This window comes from Dendrobates tinctorius, unplaced genomic scaffold, assembly GCF_039654945.1.
Source record: "Dendrobates tinctorius isolate UK_male_01 unplaced genomic scaffold, ASM3965494v1 ptg000060l, whole genome shotgun sequence".
NCBI classification, from domain to species: Eukaryota; Metazoa; Chordata; class Amphibia; order Anura; family Dendrobatidae; genus Dendrobates; species Dendrobates tinctorius.
The window spans coordinates 52,581,211-52,603,910 of NW_027361728.1; positions in this window are offsets into that span (position 1 = coordinate 52,581,211).

Consider the following 22,700-nt stretch of genomic DNA (forward strand, 5'->3'; position numbering starts at 1 on the left):
TTTGACTATTGGGCCTCTAAACTGGACGCCTGGCCTAAATTGGCACAATATGCCTTACAGGAGCTTGCTTGCCCTGCTGCTAGTGTGTTATCTGAAAGAGTCTTCAGTGCTGCTGGATCAATCCTGACAGAAAAAAGGACCCGTCTGTCTACCCAAAATGTTGATGATCTAACCTTTATTAAAATGAACCATGCATGGGTTGCAAAGGATTTTATCCCACCTTCCCCTGATGACACATAAGTTCACAGAAAAGTGTCTCGCTTTTGTCCTCCTCTTCCTCGGACTTGCCCAATTCCGCCCTTTGCAGCACAGGGCCCCTCATAGTTCAATACAGTGTCTCTGATGGTGGGGGGGCCCACTCACCATCCGACACACCAGCGTACTATGAGGGGCCCTGTGCCAGTACCGTCGACCACGAGTGTGCTCCTCCTGGTTGGTCATAGCCACAGCACTTGCAAGTTGCAATACTTACCTCTCCCTGCTCCACCGCTGTGTAATCTGGGCAGTTAAATTCTTCACAGGGACGGCCACTAGAAATTTGGTGTACTGATCGATGATGGTTAAGATGTAGCTATGCCCTGTCCTGCTGGCCTCTACCTTCAGATTATCAATGGCTACCATTTGTAATGGACGTCAACTTACAAGCGGATGCAGTGGTGCTTTCTGATCACCTTTCACAGTTGTGATAGTCACAGACGTGTGACATTCCTGCCACCATTTTTCAATGTCTCCTCTCATGCCAATCCAATAGAATCGCCTACGGCCTGTGGCATCTGTCTTTGTCACTCCAAAATGACCAGACACATCATAATAGGCAGTGAGGACCATGTGAACATCTCTCCCTGTGATCACAGTTTGATGGAGATGAGTAACGGTGATGTGATCCACGCTACTGCGATAAAGCAATCCTTCCTTCACAAAGAACCGTTTTTGCTGTCTCCACAGACACAGTAATTGAGGGTCTGCATCACCTCTGCAGCATCTACCGGGAGGTTTTCCCGCGATGAGTAATTCCCAAATTTCTGATAACACTCGAATTTCCGTCTGTACTTGTATCCATGTAGTTTCCTGTAGCGGAGAGTCTGGATGGCTTACTGAGATTGAAATATATACGAAGATTTAAAAGTATCACAACACTGTATACGCTACGACTACCTTTCCCTTTTTCTACTTGTTAAATTCTGGTGTAATACATACTGAGCCTGTGAGTGTCTGTGTCTGACTCCGGAAGTATAGACAAAAATTTACAATTACCCCTAGACTGGATACACCTGGTATGTGCTGATACAGTACCTTTGTTCCAAATTTTGTATTACGGTATCATCCATAGTGATTGAGCATGTGTGAGCGTGTGTGGTTTACGCCTTCTATATATACGGTGAATCGGAGATACCAATTTTTAACCTATACTCGATACAGCTTGTATCTTGTTATACAGTACCTTTGTTCTACATTTAGTAATATGATCAAATCCATACTGAGTAAGCATCTGAGACTGACTATGGGACTATGTTTACGGAGGTTTCAATTGTACCCTATAATATATATACTTGCAATCTTGTTATCAGTACCTTTTTTACAACATTTTTTATTATGGTCAAGCCCAGACTGAGTGAGCGTCTGAGGGTGACTCCGGAAATATATACCAAAATTTCAAATTTGCCCAACACTGTATACAGGTGTACGCTTGTGTTACATTACCCATTTGCAGCTTTTTATATTCTTGTGTACTCCATTCTGGGCCTGAGAGCGTTTGTGTCTGCCTCCTGAAATGTATATGGAGATTCAGAATGTTTACACTATTCTATATATACCTTGTATCTGGTGATACTGTACCCTTTTTCACCTTTTTATTTTATTGGGTAATCCATACTGAGCCTGTGAGCGTCTGTGTATGACTCATGAAATATATACTGATATTTACTGTTATCCCTGGACTGTATAGAGCTGTACGCTTCTGATACAGTACCATATATCTGCTGGTATTTTGGGTCAATTTTCTAAAACATGAGGAAGTTTGGTGGAAGAGGACGCAGATGTGGGGGGCCACATGGTACTGATGGTGGTGGTGGTGCATCTGCTGTTATTGCCAAAAACACAATAGCAGCTAAGGCAGGAGATGTTGAGCCTGCGTCATGGTGTAGCTCTGGAAGGCCTGTAAGGCTCCGTTTTATGGGAGTAGGTAGACTGCTTTTAAAGCCGGAGCATCAGGAACTGGTTTTGGCTTACATTGCTGAAACAGCCTCCAGCTCTATCGCCTCCTCTTCTTAAGTTTAAAAAAATGCAAGCACTGAGTCGTAAGTGCTGGCTTCTGGTCAGGAGCAACCACTTTTCTTATGTCCTTCACCCACACCAAAAGTGAAGGATGCAGCAGCACACACTTCTGATTACTCCATGGAGCTCTTTTAACATACCATGCCTGGGTTAATTAAAAATGGGGCCCATCATATACTGGAGCATTCAAAATGGGGCAGATCAGACACTGGAGCAGCATCTATGGGACCCATCATATACTGGAGCAATCCAAATGGGGGACATCTGACACTGGAGCATCATCCATGAGGCTCATCATATACTGGAGCATTCCAAATGGGGCAGATCAGACACTGGAGCAGCATCTATGGGGCACATGATACACTGGAGCATTAGAAATGGGGCCCATTATATATGGAACATTATTAGGGCCCATAAGACACTGGAGCATCATCCATGAGGCCCATCATATATTGGAGCATTCCAAATGTGGGTTCATCAGACACTGGAGCAGCATTTATGGGACCCATTATACACTGGAGCATTAGAAATGGTGCATATTATATATGGAGCATTGTTTGGCCCATAAGACACTGGAGCATCATCCATGGGGCCCATCATATACTGGAGCATTCTAAATGGGGCAGATCAGACCCTGGAGCAGCATCTATGGGGCACATTATACACTGGAGCATTAGAAATGGGGCCCATTATATATAGAGCATTATTTGGGCCCATAACACACTGGAGCATCGTCCATGGGGACCATCATATACTGTAGCATTATGTGGAGCTCATCATATACTGTATGGAACATTGTATGGGACCAATTATTCTGTATGGAGAAATATATGGGGCTCATCATTCTGTATGGTGCACAATGTGGTGGCCATAATACTGTATGGAGTAATATGCTGTCCTTTTTTTGAGCTATTGTAGAATGTAAAATAGATCAGTCATGTCATGTAAGCAGTGAAGTATTTGTCATAGTACTATACCTATATTTCTGTGCCATATCAGAGCATCATGAGTTGTGGTATGTGCTAAAGGGGCGCTCTTTGGCCCAGGGCACATGAAAACCAGGAGCCAGCCCTACCCCTCACAACTTTATCCAAATAACCCCCAGTTTTCAGTGTGTAACTATTATTATAAAGTAAATGAAGGTTGACAAGCTTCAGTAATAACAATTGATGTTTTTGGCATTGAAATGGGCACTGTAGGTGTGTTTACTGCCCTCCACTCCCTGCCAACTTTGCTTCCCCATTGACTTGCATTGGGTTTCGTGTTTCAGTCGGCCTCCGACTTTTCCCTATAGTCGGCCGATTTTGTTCGACTCGACTTTTGAGAAAGTCAGGTTTCATGAAACCCGACTCGACCCTAAAAAAGGCAAAGTCGCTCATCTCTAGTGATGAGCATAACAGTGGAATGTAGTTTTTGCAGTATATGGTGAACTCACAGATGCATTTGATGAAGAGGTGCTACAGAGAGTGAACCGACTTCAGGAAGTTATTAATCCCAGAATGGTTGACAGACGAAAGGATTGAGGGATTCAATCATCATTGGCCGTGATCACTGAAAGGACACTGGAAAAGGAATACTATCCATCAGTCATAATTGTTCAATTAAAACATGGGCACAAATGGAAAATCACCTGACTTGAGAGGCATGAAGCTGAGGCATCATGTCAAGAGTCAAGTACACAGCCCAAAAAACCTACTAAATGCTTTTCTCCCGCCCAAATTCAGGACAAACGTGAGGAAATTGCTACCACTGTGGGTGTGGTGGTGGCAGCCATGGAAAGTCAGTCACCCAGTTTGCAAAACTGCAGCCTGAAGGGGATTACCGCCATATGATAACTTTTTTGGGTGTTACTCCCATTCTAGTTTCAGTGCCTAGAAGAGTGGAAGTGCATTGATGCTGTGAAGAAACAGATAATTATGAAGTCTAAAAGACTGGATTGGATGTGGTGCAGGCTGCTTGGCGAAGACAGATGGAAACAGATTCTAAAGACTACATTATAGCTCTGGAAGATGTGTTTGAGTCCCCAGAGGATGCCATAAATCTCCTTTATAAACTTTGCACCACTTACCAGGAGTCTGTTGAGAAGATATCAGATTATCTCTATCGAATGGATAAGCTGGTGCATAGATTAGTATCCAAAGGTGGACTTAGACCTGGAGAAGTTGACCAGTGTCATCTGAATCAAGTGCTACGGGGGGTCATCCCTTATGGACCCATTGAGGAAGAAGAAAGGAGGGAACTACTTCATGAATTTTTTGACCCATTGTGAAAGTATTGACTTGACGAAGAAGGAAAAGCAATCCGTGATAAGGGGTATGATGAAGCATTCTGGGGCCTTCTCATTGGGCGATTGGGACCTGGGCCTCACAAACAATGTGGAGCACCACATCCGTCTGTATGATGAAAAGTTATTTAAAGAGATATCATGAAGGTTGGCTTCAGCAGATGTGGAGGATGCCAGGGGGCTTGCTGGTCACTGGAGTAATCAAAGAGTCCTATAACCAATACGCGTCTCCCAATGTGATTGCTTGGTTGGCAGATTATTTCTATTGACGGGATAAGCTGGTGCATAGAATCATATCTAAGGGTGGACTTAGGTTCTGACAAGGTGACCAGTGTTGTCTGGATCAAGTGCTGCTAGGAGCCCTGACACACAATCCCATTGCTCAACAACTAAGGTGTTGTGACAAAGAGCAGATAACTTCTGGCAGCTGCTTCAGTTAGTGCAACAAGAGCAGGTCATCCAGGCAGCCCAAGAACAAGTGACCAAAAGAGAGTGACTACTGTCACTGTAAATCCTGAGCTGACTCATCGAGAGAGTGAACTCCTGAAGGTCATTCAGAAGCAAGGGGAACAATTTGGCCAACTTCTAAGTTCCCAGGCTATGGAGGTGGAGCTTAAAATCAAACTGTTGGGTTAGCTTTCAAAGGCCAACAACAGCCTTTGACTTTGATATTGTCTAGTGATGACCAGAGTCGGATGGAAGATGCAAAATCAGAGAAGTGTTTTGTCTGTGAAAGTGTCCATCATGTGGCTCACCAGTGCCCAAAAGAGGAGTTCAAAGCAATTTCTGAAACCAGCCCATCCTTAGAAAAGGCAGACAGGAAATTGGAACAGGGCCAGTTGAGTCATACTGACTCTCCAGCTAAATGGAAAGTGTACTCTACAACTCCATCTAAAATTTCTTATACTGGTCCCCCAACAAAATCAAATGTGTACTAAACAACTCAATCTAATAATTATTAGACAAGCTAGATTCCTAAAAGTCTCATGGGACCTGCACCACATGTACCAGCCTGTATCAATGGCAAGCCTTGCACTGTATTGCTCGAGAGTGGATCTTAAGTGTCTATCATTTTTGAAAAATAGTATAATAAAGACTTGTTTGGAGACTAAGTGAAAGCAGTTACCCCTACAAAGGATATGTACAGTATCTGTCACATTATGATTTCCAGAGGCCATCTCTGGGGTGGAGAAAGAGTTACCCATCATAGCATTAGTCTGTCCTGAAGCAGACAAAGCACGTTCCACTTTATACCCCATTATAACTGTGTAACCAGAGTTACATACAGTGGGTACGGAAAGCATTCAGACCTCTTTAAATTTTTCACTCATTGTTTCATTGCATCCATTTGGAAAATTCAAAAAGTTCATTTTTTTCCTCATTATTATACACTCTGCACCCTATCTTGTCTGAAAAAAACAGAAATGTAGAATTTTTTGCAAATTTATCAAAAAACAAAAACTGAAATATCACATGGTCATAAGTATTCAGTCCCTTTGCTCAATATTGAGTAGAAGCACCCTTTTGAGCTAGTACAGCCATGAGTCTTCTTGGGAATGATTCAACAAGCTTTTGACACCTGGATTTGGGGATCCTCTGCTATATGTATCGATAGTGCTACATTTGCAGTTTCATCTATCAGCATAAAGCAACAAACACACTGCTGTTGTGCAGGTTTGCAGGAAACCTGAACTCTTCCAGTTAATAATATAAAATTACTTAGGGCTCATACCAATTTGCGAGAAAAATAACGGTTCGATTTTCTGACCAAAAAATTGAACGAGTGCTATGAGAGTGTAATGCGAGTGTCAGCGCTTGTCACTGAGGATGCCCAGACAACCCGTCTGACCTGACGTGAACTTGGCAGCATGGGAAAATGTTCAGAAACTTTCCGACACTACTGAGTTCATGTCTAGTCAGGCGGGGAGGAAGCGCAGGCAGCTTTTCATTCATTACACAGTGGTTTGCAGCCAAGCCGGTAGCATTAGAACGGCTCCATTTTGCAAACTATTTAACGACTTGAGATGGATTGCGACGTGGGACCTGACTGTATGGCGGATAGGTATGGGATATTGTTGCTTTTTTATTTTTGATTTTTTACAGGAGAGCGAGGGATTTGCTTGGATTGCGAGTTTAATAAAGATGGGAACCCAGTGTGTTTAATTATTTCATTAAAATACTTTACTCTTAATGTCTGTGTGTTTTATTAACCCTTTCATACTATAAGATTAATAATGGATAGGTGTCTTATTGACACCTCTCCATTTTTAACTGGGCTTAATGTCACCTTACAATAGCAAGGTGACATTAACTCCTTATTACCCCATATGCCACCGCTGCACGGCAGTGGGATGAGAGAGGTTAAGTGCTAAAATTGGTGCATCTTACAGATGCGTCATTTCTGGGGTAGCTGGGGGCAAATATTTTTAGCCAGGGGGGCCAATATCCATGGTCCCTTACTAGGCTATTAATATCTGTCCTCAGTCACTGGCTTTCCCTCTCTGGTGCAGAAAATTGCACGGGAGCCCACACAATTTTCTCCCATGAATTCATTTTTTTAATTAAATACATACAGGTCACAAATTTTACACACACATACTACTAACAGTATTAGACACTGACATATATAAATCTACCTGTATGTAAACCATGTCTCCTATCCTGTCGGCTTCTGCAATGATTTTATAAAAGCAGACAAATGAATTACCCGCTATTCCGGTGCGTAAAAATCGGACAGCACTCGCATGGTATGAGTGCTGTCCAATTTTTTTCTCGCACCCATTGACTTGCATTGGCAAGTGTCGTCCGAGATACCCAGCAATATGCAGCATGCTGCGAATTTATTCTCAGTCCGATTTTGGCTGAGAAAAAAATTGCAAATGAGATGGAACCTATTGAATAACTTTGGTCCTAGTGCAATCGGTTTTTTTAATGGATTGCACTCATCTGTATTTCTCGCAAGTGAGTATGAGCCCTTAGACAGCTATACTGATATAGATGGTGCAAGATAAAATCAATCACGTAAGATGTAGTGATGAGCAAATGTGCTCGGATAAGGTGTTATCCAGGCATCCTCATGTGCTAAGTGAGCATCTTCAGCATGCTCCAAAAGTATGTTCGAGCTCCTACATCAGGGATTGCCTGTTTGTTAAACAATCACTGTGTATGTTGCGGCTGTCTAACAGCCAACAGACATGCAGCAACAGGGACTTGAAAATATTTTTGAATACGTCGAAGACACTTGGTTAGCACATGCTCGGATAACACCTTAAGCTACTTTCACACTTCAGTTTTTTTACGTCAGTCACAATTAGTGTTGAGCATTCCGATACCGCAAGTATCGGGTATCGGCCGATACTTGCTGTATCGGAATTCCGATACCGACTTCCGATATTTTTTCAATATCGGAATTCGGCATCGGAATCGGAAGTTCAAAGTTGATTGACAGCCTGACGTCATCATGATGCGCGGTGTGTGCGCATCATGATGCGCCGTCATTTCGGGCCTTCCGGGGGTCTCTGCCGGCCTGCCGGGGGCTGTGTGGACTGCCCGAGGTCTGTACCGGCCTGCCGGGGGGCTGTGCCGGCCTGCCGGTGGTCTGTGCACCCTGTGGGGGTCTGTACCGGCCTGCCAGGGGGCTCTGCCGGCCTGCCGGTGGTCTGTGCACCCTGTGGGGGTCTGTACCGGCCTGCCGGGGGGCTGTGCCGGCCTGCCGGGGGGCTGTGCTGATGTCCGGGGGTCTGTGCAAGCATCGTCCGATGGGACTACAAGTCCCATCTGGCGATGCCTGCTACCATGACAGTGATTGACACATTAGCCAATGATGGGACAGTAGTAGTCCCATCATCCGGCTAATGTGTTAAATGTTAAAAAAAAAAAAAAATACTACATACATACTACATACATACTACATGCATGCTACATACATACTACATGCTACATACATACTACATATATACTACATGCATGCTACATACATACTACATGCTACATGCTACATACATACTACATATATACTACATGCATGCTACATACATACTACATGCTACATACATACTACATATATACTACATACATACTACATACATGCTACATACATGCTACATACTGCATGCTACATACATACTACATACATACTACATACATACTACATGCATGCTACATGCATGCTACATACATACTACATACATGCTACATACATACTACATGCTACATACTTACCAATACTTGTCACATTGTTCCCCGAAGCCATTGTCTTTTCCGGAATAAATATTAACATAACAAACCACAAAAATACTCACCCACGATCCGAAGCAGTCCACGAGTGTGTCCGACGACGATCTTGGGTAGAGAACTGCCGCATCAAAAAAAAGTCCCATTGTTCCCCGAAGCCATTGTCTTTTCCGGAATAAATATTAACATAACAAACCACAAAAATACTCACCCACGATCCGAAGCAGTCCACGAGTGTGTCCGACGACGATCTTGGGTAGAGAACTGCCGCATCAAAAAAAAGTCCCTAGTCTCACTTTATGCCATTGCTGCGTGGGAAATTCCCACACAGCAATGGCATAAAGTGAGACTAGGGACTTTTTTTTTTTTTAAGTGGCGGAGGAATACAGTGCGGAAGGATACCTACCTTCCGTCATTGGATTCCTACAGCCCGTAGAGAACGGCAGCATCAGCTGATGCTGCAGTTCTCTACCCAAGGTCGTCGTGGGACACACTCGTGGACTACTTCGGATCGTGGGTGAGTATTTTTGTGGTTTGTTATGTTAATATTTATTCCGGAAAAGACAATGGCTTCGGGGAACAATGTGACAAGTATTGGTAAGTATGTTACTCTATGTTATATGTACTGTATGTCTATGTATGTATTGTATGAATGTATTGTATGTATGTAGTATATATGTGGTATGTATGTAGCATGTAGTATGTATGTAGTATGTATGTAGCATGCATGTAGCATGCAGTATGTATGTAGCATGCATGTAGTATATATGTAGTATGTATGTGGTATGTATGTAGCATGTAGTATGTATGTAGCATGCATGTAGTATGTATGTAGTATGTATGTAGCATGCATGTAGTATATATGTAGTATGTATGTAGCATGTAGTATGTAGCATGCATGTAGTATATATGTAGTATGTATGTAGCATGTAGTATGTATGTAGCAAGCATGTAGTATATATGTAGTATGTATGTAGCATGTAGTATGTATGTAGCATGCATGTAGTATATATGTAGTATGTATGTAGCATGCATGTAGTATATATGTAGTATGTATGTAGCATGTAGTATGTATGTAGCATGCATGTAGTATATATGTAGTATGTAGCATGTAGTATGTATGTAGCATGCATGTAGTATGTATGTAGCATGCATGTAGTATGTATGTGGTATGTATGTAGCATGTAGTATGTATGTAGCATGCATGTAGTATATATGTGTTATGCATGTAGCATGCATGTAGCATGCATGTAGTATGTATGTAGTATGTATGTAGTATGTATGTGGTATGTATGTAGCATGCATGTAGTATGTATGTAGTATATATGTGGTATGTATGTAGCATGTAGTATGTATGTAGCATGCAGTATGTATGTAGCATGCATGTAGTATGTATGTAGTATATATGTAGTATGTATGTTGCATGTAGTATTTATGTAGTATGAATGTAGCATGTATGTAGTATGTAGTATGAATGTAGCATGTATGTAGTATGCATGTTGTATGTATGTAGCATGTATGTAGCATGTAATTTTTTTTTTTTTTACATTCAACACATTAGCCGGATGATGGGACTACTACTGTCCCATCATTGGCTAATGTGTCAATCACTGTCATGGTAGCAGGCATCGCCCGATGGGACTTGTAGTCCCATCGGACGATGCCTGCACAGACCCCCGAAGCCTGCACAGACCACCGGCAGGCCGGCACAGCCCCCCGTAGCCTGCACAGCCCCCCGGCAGGCCGGCACAGCCCCCCGGCAGGCCGGCACAGCCCACCGGAGCCTGCACAGACCACCGGCAGGCCGACACAGCCCCCCGGCAGGCCGGCACAGACCACCGGAGCCTGCACAGACCCCCTGGCAGGCCGGCACAGCCCCCCGAAAGGCCCGTACAGACCCCAGAGAGGCTGTACAAGGCAAAAACAGGGTTTTTCTTATTCCGATACCGGAAGTCCCATAGACTTGAATGGGACTTCTGGTATCGGAATCGGCGATACCGATACTTTTTTTAAAGATCGGCCGATCCATTCCGATCCGATACTTTGAAGTATCGGACGGTATCGCTCAACTCTAGTCACAATCCATCAGCCCGACGGATTGACGGATCCGTCGCAGACTGTGAAAAACTGATGGGACGGAAAAAAATGGATCCGTCACATCAGTTTTTTCATCCATTTCTCCTGTTTTTCGACGGATCCGTTTTTACAAATGCCCAATGGGAGGCTCCCAAAGGATATTGACTACTAAAACCACCATCTTTGACAGGAAACACCACCACCTTTAACAGGTTGTAGAGCAAGTGGCAAAAATGGAAGGTGTGATTGCAAACATTGTGAAGATCTATGTGGATTTAACTTTTGAGGCGAATCGTTTGGCAGTTATGGTTCGTCAAAAGGAGTGAAAAAGACAGCGCATCATGCGTCTGCACCGGAGTCGCTTTTGGATCCACCCTTTCACTGCTCATAGAATGACACGTGGGGTGTATTCTACATTATATATGGAGTTGAGGCAAAACCCCAAGAACTTTTTTAATTTTGTTCGGATGAAAATGACAAACTTTGACATCTTGGTTGCACGGGTTGGAGACCTCATCTGGAGAAAGGACACGTATTGCTGCTTCTCAATTTCACTGGCGGAGCTTTTGATGGTCTCTCTTTGGTAAGCCATTTTTGTTGTATCTCCTCCTGTTAAAGCAGACTTATAACTGTAATGTTGTTGTTGGTAGTTTGTAGTAATTATTGCCTTGCCTTTTTTAACAGATTACTTGCAACTGGCAAATCCCTTCCCTCACTCCATTTTCAATTCTGACTTGGGATTTCCACCATATTGGGGATTGTTAAACACACCTGCCACGCATTGTGGGACTGTCTACATGAGGAACATACATCCCACATCCCACAACGGAGCATTGGCTGGACATTGCTTAAAACTTTCAGAAGATTTGTCAGTTTCCCAATTGCTTGGGTGCAGTGGACGGTAAACACATTAGGATCGTCAAACCAGCTGCATCTGGCTCTGAATATTTTAATTAGAAGAAATATTTCTCCATCGTGCTTATGGCCATTGCAGACACACAATACAAGTTTATAATGGTCGATATTGAGGCCTATGGCCACTCCAATGACTCTCAAGTTTTTAAAATGTCTGCAATGGGGTGTCATTTATTTGGAAACAGCTTCCAATTTCCATCAACTAGACCGCTTCCTCAAACCTCTCAGCCACCAATGCCATTTGTATGTGTTGAAGATGAAGCGTTCCAACTCTCGCAACACCTGCTAAAGCCATATAGTGGCTTGACACCAACGAAAAGAGTCTTCAATTATCGCTTAACATGAGCGTGAAGAATGGTTGAGTGTCCTTTTGGCATTCTCACATCCAAATGGTGAGTTCTGTTGACCGCTATTAATCTGAAGACGGATACTGTGGATGAGATGGTTAAAGCTAGTGTGGTCCTGCACAATTTCCTAATATGCATGGAACAGATTGCCATGGATGAAAATTTGGTAGAAACCACCTTGCTTGATTATCAAAATATTACTTTTCGAAGTACTGTGGCAGTTTCAAGAATGAGGGACAAATTTGCTGAGTACTTTGTATCACCTCAAGGAAGAGTAGAATGGCAGGATGAGATGGTTTGATATCTAATGACATAATATATGCTGGAGTAAATGATATAAGGTATGTTGGAGTACCAAACTGCTTGCAGTTTTCATATTTGTGATTGCAGTTTTTTCTATTAAACAAAGATTTGTACCTTTTTATTACCCAAAGTGTTGTACATTTTGTACCTTGTACCCAAAGTTTTGTACCTTTTACCCATATTTTTGTACATTTAATACCATGTACCCAAAGTTTTGTACGTTTTTTACCTTTTACCCAAAGTTTTTTAACTTATCATTAAATAAATGTAAGACAATAAAGCTTTTTTGAAAAAAAAATATATTTTTATTTATAACACCATTTTAAATTCATATAGTTTGGGGTGGAGATAGTACTGGAGGGGCTGACAGGGTGGACCACTTCGACAGTGGGGGTATGGAGACCGGGTTGGGGTGGTGATGGATCAGAAGATGAAAGGGTGAAGAAAACAAGAGGAAGGGCAGGGAGTACAGGTTAGGCAGGGAGTGGTGTGGTTGGGAGCGGGTATGGGGAAGGAAACTGGTACTGTGAAGGAAGCTGGTAAGGGGAAGGAGGGGGGGACAGTGGCTGGAAGGGGGTAGGTGTGGGAGGAACTACTGGGGCAGGTGTGGGGGCTTGGGAGGTGACCTGCGCTGGAGCAAACTGGCAGGCTTGCATGACATGCATCTCCTGGTCAGGAGATAGCTTGTCCATGCGCTCGAGTACTGCCTGAAAAAAGCAATGATTCGGCGACTTACTTGCATCTAAATGCATCCTATCCGGACAACTGCTCAATTCAACCATGCTATTGTGCATAAGGTTGAATCCAGCAGTCATTTTCTCAGACAACAGTTTGATTGAGCTCTGGAAGGATGCATTTAACTGAAAGAACTCATTCTCATAGCTCCTTTCCTGACCTCTCTGGCACTGCCGGCCAGAACCCAAAGGTGTTTTAGAGGTGGCGGCAGTGTCAGAGGGGTGGGGTAAAGGGAAAGCTATCTCGTCACCAGCAGCTTCATGTAAAGAAGTCTGCCACGATGCTCCAGCGCTGGTGGATGGGACCGAGGGACCAGATGTGAGGGAAGGTACTGATGGGTGTGGTGTGTCGAAGTGGTCCCCAGTGGCTGACTCCTGTGGAATCGCTCCAGAAGTGTTCAACTCTGCGGCAGGCTCCCGAGTGCTGCAGACGGTGCTGTGGTACAAAGAAAAATAAAAAAGAATTTATATATAGCTATTGCTTGGCCCTGGCTGAAACAAAATAATGGTTAGACATGTAAACATTTTTACTTAATAAATGGGGTGGGGAATATTTACCTTCTGCTCACCATGGTTGATCGGAAGAAAGACAGGGCTCTAACATACTTATATTTGCTCCTGCATCCTCCCGATCCACTCAGGACCTCCATCTACTTGTTGAACTCCTTCTTGAAGCGATCCCTGAGTGACCGCCACCGCATGATAACTCTGTCACCTGTAAAGTGAAAGCACAAATTGGTTAGTATACAACATATTACATCCTGCAACATAATTTACTGAACTGTGAATACTTACGTGCCTGATTCTGGGTCGGAGCATCGAGTTTCTCCCTGTCTTCCACCACTTCAAGGCACACTTCCTCCTAGAGCTGATGGGTCATGATAAGATCAGCGTGGGGGCAGTCCCACATGTTTCACAGCAGCTCCGGCTTTCAGACTAGATTGATGAGGAGGTCATTGTCCAGACCTGCCACCTCACCTTCCGAGTCGGGAGCACGCTGTAAAGCCTGTTAAAAAAGACAAAAAACAAAAACATTACACTCAAATCATCCAAATGAAGTGGAAAAATATAAAAAAAAGTACTTACTCTCTGCTGACAGCCTTGACGCCTACACTGACGACAATGGGAGGTGCTTTGAGGACCTCTATGCCGAGTCCCAGAATGTGAAGACTATACAAAAAAAATTATGTGCTTGGATGTAGGCATATGTATTGCATGTACAGTGATGTCTCTGATCTGTTTTTATGTGTTGGTGTGTACTGTGATGTCTGTGATGATCTGTTTTTTATGTGTTAGGTGTACTGTGATGTTTGTAATGATCTGTATCTGTGATGCATGTAGAAACTACACTCTGTGCGATATTTCTCCACCTTGTCCATCTCCTTCTGGAAGCACCACTGATGCTGCAGCTTCATATAAAACAAGAATTAATGCATATAGGGTTATGTGTACAAAAAATGTTAACATCACCAAAAATAAAAATAAGAATTTTATTTACCTCAGTTCACTGACGCTGTGAGGGAGGGCTCCCAGAAGAAGACACATTTTTTCTTTTTTTACGCTGATTAGAGAAAAAAAAAGTTAGCTCCAGAACTATTAGGATTTCAACCCCTCCCCCCAAAAAAAATCCTCCTATGCCACCCCAAACGAAAAAATGCTAAGTACTTTAGTAGGTTGCTAAACCACCCCCTCTGTAATTTAAAAGTTAGATATGTGCAATGAGCAAGCAAACATAACCCTCCACTTCCTGTATTTCCCAAAAAACAAACATAACACAGTCACCCAAGTAGAACTTGGTAACACCATTGCACTGTAAATACCCTCCTTCCCACTTTCAATCCCTAAACACCCACTTGAATATATATTGACCACATTTGTTTACGCCATGATTTTTGAAAATTTAACCTCAAATGCTTCTTTATTTCACATAAACCAAAATAACAGCCACAGGTGCTTTCCTGTGTGACATAATCCAAAAATGTAAAGTTACTTGGTGAAATTATACTACGGATAGCAAGTTTTTGCAACAATTTTAATTTTTTTTCTCACTTTTTAAAAGAAAAAATTCAAGCAAGTAGGAGCTACACAGTAGAGTTGAGCGAAACGGGTCGAAAAATTTCAAAAGTCGCCGACTTTTGGCAAAGTCGGGTTTCATGAAACGAAACCCGACCCTAGGATGAGGTCGGCCACGAGGTCGGCGACTTACGTGCCAAAGTCGCGTTTCAAAAGTTTGTTTTGCGCTCTTTTTCAGCCAATCAGGATCCACGGACACTGTGGGCAACGTGATGACATAGGCACGGGTCACCACCATCTTTCAGAAGGGCATGCAAGTGATTGGCTTGCTTTGGTGGGCGTCACAGGGGGTATAAAATGGCGTGCACGCCGACCGCCATCTTACTTCTGCCGATATCAGTAAAGGGAGAGGTTGCTGTTGATTCTGTAGGGAGAGCGTTAGGCAGGGAAGAAGACAAAAAAACTGCTTCTGCTGCTAGCGATTTGACCTGCACAACACACCAGTCACTGTGTGTGCAGTGCAAGGGGAGGCTATATAGTGGTGTATCAGTGGTGTTGGTTGTTGGGCTGCCTTCTAAGGCTTCCTGACATTCCTGCATTGCTGTTTACCCACTGCTCCGCAAACTGCTTTTTTAAAAGCAATCCCAATTTTTTTTTTTTGTCCTGCTGAGAAGAAAAAAAAACTGCTTCTGCTGCTAGCAATTTGGCCTGCACAACACACCAGTCAATGTGTGAGCATTGCAAGGGGAGGCTATATTGTGGTGTATCAGTGGTGTTGGTTGATGGCCGGCCTTTTAAGGCTTCCTGACAGGCTGGCATTGCTGTTTACCCACTGCTCTGCAAACTGCTTTTTTAAAAGCAATCCAATCTCCCTTATCCTCTAGTCACTTTTGTCACAGCTGTGCCATCGAGCCTGTGACATAGCGCTCAGATATCAGTGGGCCTCACACAATTCAAAAGTGTCCAGTGTCCAAAAGTGTGTGCAGAGATTCAAAATCTCCCTTATCCTCTAGTCACTTTGGTAACAGCTGTGCCATCGAGCCTGTCACATAGCGCTCAGATATTCATTGGGCCTCACACAATCCAAAAGTGTCCAGTGTCCAAAAGTGTGTGCAGAGATTCAAAATCTCCCTTATCCTCTAGTCACTTTGGTCACAGCTGTGCCATCGAGCCTGTCACATAGCGCTCAGATATTCATTGGGCCTCACACAATCCAAAAGTGTCCAGTGTCCAAAAGTGTGTACAGAGATTCAAAATCTCCCTTATCCTCTAGTCACTTTGGTCACAGCTGTGCCATCGAGCCTGTCACATAGCGCTCAGATATTCATTGGGCCTCACACAATCCAAAAGTGTCCAGTGTCCAAAAGTGTGTGCAGAGATTCAAAATCTCCCTTATCCTCTAGTCACTTTGGTCACAGCTGTGCCATCGAGCCTGTCACATAGCGCTCAGATATTCATTGGGCCTCACACAATCCAAAAGTGTCCAGTGTCCAAAAGTGTGTGCAGAGATTCAAAATCTCCCTTATCCTCTAGTCACTTTGGTCACAGCTGTGCCATCGAGCCTGTCACATAGCGCTCAGATATTCACTGGGCCTCACACAATCCAAAAGTGTCCAGTGTCCAAAAGTGTGTGCAGAGATTCAAAATCTCCCTTATCCTCTAGTCACTTTGGTCACAGCTGTGCCATCGAGCCTGTCACATAGCGCTCAGATATTCATTGGGCCTCACACAATCCAAAAGTGTCCAGTGTCCAAAAGTTTGTGCAGAGATTCAAAATCTCCCTTATCCTCTAGTCACTTTGGTCACAGCTGTGCCATCGAGCCTGTCACATAGCGCTCAGATATTCATTGGGCCTCACACAATCCAAAAGTGTCCAGTGTCCAAAAGTGTGTGCAGAGATTCAAAATCTCCCTTGTCCTCTAGTCACTTTGGTCACAGCTGTGCCATCGAGCCTGTCACATAGCGCTCAGATATTCATTGGGCCTCACACAATCCAAAAGTGTCCAGTGTCCAAAAGTGTGTGCAGAGATTCAAAATCTCCCTTATCCTCTAGTCACTTTGGTCACAGCTGTGCCATCGAGCCTGTCACATAGCGCTCAGATATTCATTGGGCCTCACACAATCCAAAAGTGTCCAGTGTCCAAAAGTGTCTGCAGAAATTCAAAATCTCCCTTATCCTCTAGTCACTTTGGTCACAGCTGTGCCATCGAGCCTGTCACATAGCGCTCAGATATTCATTGGGCCTCACACAATCCAAAAGTGTCCAGTGTCCAAAAGTGTGTGCAGAGATTCAAAATCTCCCTTATCCTCTAGTCACTTTGGTCACAGCTGTGCCATCGAGCATGTCACATAGCGCTCAGATATTCATTGGGCCTCACACAATCCAAAAGTGTCCAGTGTCCAAAAGTGTGTGCAGAGATTCAAAATCTCCCTTATCCTCTAGTCACTTTGGTCACAGCTGTGCCATCGAGCCTGTCACATAGCGCTCAGATATTCATTGGGCCTCACACAATCCAAAAGTGTCCAGTGTCCAAAAGTGTGTGCAGAGATTCAAAATCTCCCTTATCCTCTAGTCACTTTGGTCACAGCTGTGCCATCGAGCCTGTCACATAGCGCTCAGATATTCATTGGGCCTCACACAATCCAAAAGTGTCCAGTGTCCAAAAGTGTGTGCAGAGATTCAAAATCTCCCTTATCCTCTAGTCACTTTGGTCACAGCTGTGCCATCGAGCCTGTCACATAGCGCTCAGATATTCATTGGGCCTCACACAATCCAAAAGTGTCCAGTGTCCAAAAGTGTGTACAGAGATTCAAAATCTCCCTTATCCTCTAGTCACTTTGGTCACAGCTGTCCATCGAGCCTGTCACATAGCGCTCAGATATTCATTGGGCCTCACACAATCCAAAAGTGTCCAGTGTCCAAAAGTGTGTGCAGAGATTCAAAATCTCCCTTATCCTCTAGTCACTTTGGTCACAGCTGTGCCATCGAGCCTGTCACATAGCGCTCAGATATTCATTGGGCCTCACACAATCCAAAAGTGTCCAGTGTCCAAAAGTGTGTGCAGAGATTCAAAATCTCCCTTATCCTCTAGTCACTTTGGTCACAGCTGTGCCATCGAGCCTGTCACATAGCGCTCAGATATTCACTGGGCCTCACACAATCCAAAAGTGTCCAGTGTCCAAAAGTGTGTGCAGAGATTCAAAATCTCCCTTATCCTCTAGTCACTTTGGTCACAGCTGTGCCATCGAGCCTGTCACATAGCGCTCAGATATTCATTGGGCCTCACACAATCCAAAAGTGTCCAGTGTCCAAAAGTTTGTGCAGAGATTCAAAATCTCCCTTATCCTCTAGTCACTTTGGTCACAGCTGTGCCATCGAGCCTGTCACATAGCGCTCAGATATTCATTGGGCCTCACACAATCCAAAAGTGTCCAGTGTCCAAAAGTGTGTGCAGAGATTCAAAATCTCCCTTATCCTCTAGTCACTTTGGTCACAGCTGTGCCATCGAGCCTGTCACATAGCGCTCAGATATTCATTGGGCCTCACACAATCCAAAAGTGTCCAGTGTCCAAAAGTGTGTGCAGAGATTCAAAATCTCCCTTATCCTCTAGTCACTTTGGTCACAGCTGTGCCATCGAGCCTGTCACATAGCGCTCAGATATTCATTGGGCCTCACACAATCCAAAAGTGTCCAGTGTCCAAAAGTGTGTGCAGAGATTCAAAATCTCCCTTATCCTCTAGTCACTTTGGTCACAGCTGTGCCATCGAGCCTGTCACATAGCGCTCAGATATTCATTGGGCCTCACACAATCCAAAAGTGTCCAGTGTCCAAAAGTGTGTGCAGAGATTCAAAATCTCCCTTATCCTCTAGTCACTTTGGTCACAGCTGTGCCATCGAGCCTGTCACATAGCGCTCAGATATTCATTGGGCCTCACACAATCCAAAAGTGTCCAGTGTCCAAAAGTGTGTGCAGAGATTCAAAATCTCCCTTATCCTCTAGTCACTTTGGTCACAGCTGTGCCATCGAGCCTGTCACATAGCGCTCAGATATTCACTGGGCCTCACACAATCCAAAAGTGTCCAGTGTCCAAAAGTGTGTGCAGAGATTCAAAATCTCCCTTATCCTCTAGTCACTTTGGTCACAGCTGTGCCATCGAGCCTGTCACATAGCGCTCAGATATTCATTGGGCCTCACACAATCCAAAAGTGTCCAGTGTCCAAAAGTGTGTGCAGAGATTCAAAATCTCCCTTATCCTCTAGTCACTTTGGTCACAGCTGTGCCATCGAGCCTGTCACATAGCGCTCAGATATTCATTGGGCCTCACACAATCCAAAAGTGTCCAGTGTCCAAAAGTGTGTGCAGAGATTCAAAATCTCCCTTATCCTCTAGTCACTTTGGTCACAGCTGTGCCATCGAGCCTGTCACATAGCGCTCAGATATTCATTGGGCCTCACACAATCCAAAAGTGTCCAGTGTCCAAAAGTGTGTGCAGAGATTCAAAATCTCCCTTATCCTCTAGTCACTTTGGTCACAGCTGTGCCATCGAGCCTGTCACATAGCGCTCAGATATTCATTGGGCCTCACACAATCCAAAAGTGTCCAGTGTCCAAAAGTGTGTGCAGAGATTCAAAATCTCCCTTATCCTCTAGTCACTATGGTCACAGCTGTGCCATCGAGCCTGTCACATAGCGCTCAGATATTCATTGGGCCTCACACAATCCAAAAGTGTCCAGTGTCCAAAAGTGTGTGCAGAGATTCAAAATCTCCCTTATCCTCTAGTCACTTTGGTCACAGCTGTGCCATCGAGCCTGTCACATAGCGCTCAGATATTCATTGGGCCTCACACAATCCAAAAGTGTCCAGTGTCCAAAAGTGTGTGCAGAGATTCAAAATCTCCCTTATCCTCTAGTCACTTTGGTCACAGCTGTGCCATCGAGCCTGTCACATAGCGCTCAGATATTCATTGGGCCTCACACAATCCAAAAGTGTCCAGTGTCCAAAAGTGTCTGCAGAAATTCAAAATCTCCCTTATCCTCTAGTCACTTTGGTCACAGCTGTGCCATCGAGCCTGTCACATAGCGCTCAGATATTCATTGGGCCTCACACAATCCAAAAGTGTCCAGTGTCCAAAAGTGTGTGCAGAGATTCAAAATCTCCCTTATCCTCTAGTCACTTTGGTCACAGCTGTGCCATCGAGCCTGTCACATAGCGCTCAGATATTCATTGGGCCTCACACAATCCAAAAGTGTCCAGTGTCCAAAAGTGTGTGCAGAGATTCAAAATCTCCCTTATCCTCTAGTCACTTTGGTCACAGCTGTGCCATCGAGCCTGTCACATAGCGCTCAGATATTCATTGGGCCTCACACAATCCAAAAGTGTCCAGTGTCCAAAAGTGTCTGCAGAAATTCAAAATCTCCCTTATCCTCTAGTCACTTTGGTCACAGCTGTGCCATCGAGCCTGTCACATAGCGCTCAGATATCAGTGGGCCTCACACAATCCAAAAGTGTCCAGTGTCCACAAGTGTCTGCAGAAATTCAAAATCTCCCCTGTCCTATAGACATCTTGTACCTTGTTTTGCATTACTATATAGTTTGTTGGATTTTGTCTACATTTCTACCAAAAATGAGGAAGGCTGGTGGAAGAGGCCGTGGAATTGGGCGGGGGTTGGCAGCTGGTAATGATGGTGTTGGTGGTGGATCTGATGGTAGTGGCAAGAGCAAAATAGGACCGAATGCAGGAGGTGTTGAGCCTGCGTCATCGTCTGGCTACATAAGGCCTCAAACGCTTAGTTTTCTAGGAGTTGGCAAACCGCTTTTAAAGCCAGAGCATCAGGAAAAAGTTTTGTCTTACATTGCTGACTCAGCCTCCAGCTCTATCGCCTCCTCTTCTTCAGTTGTAAAAAGTAAAAGCACTGAGTCGTCATTGGAGGCTCATGTTCATGAACCACACCTTTCCTTGTGTCCTTCACCCCAACCAAGATTGAAGGATGACGCAGGCCATACTACTGATTACTCCATGGAGCTGTTTTCACATACCATGCCTGGATTATCAAGTGAAATGGTGAATTACCCAGGCCAAGATGAATCTGACATGGAGTGCACTGATGCACAGCCGCTGATGGATGATTCTGCTGGTACATTCACTCAGAGCACTACATTGTCCTCGCAGTGTACAGAGCCAGATTCTGACCCTGATGAGACTCAGGTGCCCCTTCCCGCACACTATACCACCATACACGGTGACACAGAGGAAGGTGCACATGACATAGAAGAGGAGGTGATGGATGACCCAGTTGTTGACCCAGATTGGCATCCATTGGGGGAAGAGGGTGCTGCTTCCAATAGCTCAGATGAGGAGCATCCACAGCAGACATCGACATCGCAACAGCTGTTATCTGGCAGGCCCGGAGCACTCCAAAGACAGGTTCCAAACATCAAAAGAGTTGCTGGACAGCTTGTCCAGAGGGTCAAAAGATCACAGCGTGCTAGGCCGCAAAATGTCTGCCAAAGTAGGAAGAGTGCAGTGTGGCACTTTTTTGAACAAAATCCTCATGATCAGGCCAAGGTTATCTGTAAGAAGTGCGCAAAGACCTTTAGCCGAGGGAAAAATCTGAAAAATTTGAATACCAGTTGCATGCTTAGACATTTAACCAGCATGCACTTGCAAGCGTGGACACAACACCAAACCTCAAGTGCCACATGTGCAACTGATCACAACGAAGGTAGTCAGCAACGCTACATTGTTTCCCCCACTGTAAGCCCACCGGTTAGCACAGCAGCAAATGTTGAGGTGTCGTTGCAAGGCCACAGCAGTCAGGGAATCCCACTGTTATATCAACAAAAGACTGATTCTAGGCCATCAGAAAGAACACCTACTCCATCACCATCATCAACCCTCTCTCAGTCCGCCCTGTCCACCGCTACTTCCACCATATGCAGCTCTCAAGTCCAGCTCACCCTCCCAGACACTATGAGTAGGTCAAGAAAGTACTCAGTCTCTCATCCGCGTACACTGGGTTTGAACGCCCACATTGCCAAACTAATCTCGTTTGAGATGATGCCCTTTCGGTTGGTGGAAAGCACAGCTTTCCGCGAACTCATGGCCTATGCAGTACCACGCTATGACCTACCCAGTCGCCACTTCTTCTCTCACAAAGTCATCCCAGCCCTCCACCATCATGTGAAAGACCGCATTGTCCATGCACTCAAGCAGTCAGTGAGCGGAAAGGTGCACCTCACAACTGATGCATGGTCCAGTCGGCATGGCCAGGGCCGTTACGTGTCCATCACTGCGCACTGGGTTAATGTGGTGGATGCAGGGTCCACAGGGGACAGCGGTGGTGGGACAGTGCTGCCTAGCCCACGGTATAGGAAACAGTTGGCTGTAGGCGTTCAACCCTCCTCCTCCAGAAGCGAAAGCTCGTCCACAGAGCGCAGTCGTACGAGCACTCCATCTGCAGCTGCCACTGTTGCACACGATGTGTCCCCCTATCGAGCAGCTAGTGGAAAGCGTCAGCA